Raw genomic sequence first — 623 nt, forward strand, 5'->3', positions numbered from 1 at the left:
AGTCAAATTACCTTCAGTCACCACGGCATGATCTGCAGCTTCACTGTTCGCACTCGCTTTCTTTAGTTTCACTAAAAGGAGATAAAGTGCACAGATCATTAGAAGAGGTACGCATTCCGACTCACTCATCTCTCGGAATTTCCCTTCAAATAGGGAAGTACCCGTACTTGCATTGGGAGTTGATGGAATGATTTCAGTAGGGGAGGTCATTTGAACGGCAGCAGGTTCGTTATCCATTGCATTGTGCATTTGTTGAACGAAACTGGGCTCCTTGGTTTCTATAAGTCTGGGAGAAGTGATGCCGACTTGAATTTCTCCTTCTTCTCGACCCCCTATGAAAACCAAATACAGAATAAGTTCAGATCTTAAAAAAAAGGAAATAGAGAAATGAAAATAAAGAAGAAATATTACCTCTTTCCTCAATAGAAATATTGTAGGCCAGTTCTTCTTCCATTGTTGGTAGAGAAGTACATTATCGGTGTACAACCTTCTTAGCGCTTTTTGGTGGACGCGCTCCCCCCAGAATATCGGATCTCTCATGACGACATTTTGTGTGCAACTCGGCTTTTGGAGAAACTTGGGTTTGAGCTTGAGCCTGAGTTGAAGAACGAGATCTATTTCTA

This window comes from Asparagus officinalis, chromosome 3 (genome assembly GCF_001876935.1).
Source record: "Asparagus officinalis chromosome 3, Aspof.V1, whole genome shotgun sequence".
NCBI lineage: Eukaryota > Viridiplantae > Streptophyta > Magnoliopsida > Asparagales > Asparagaceae > Asparagus > Asparagus officinalis.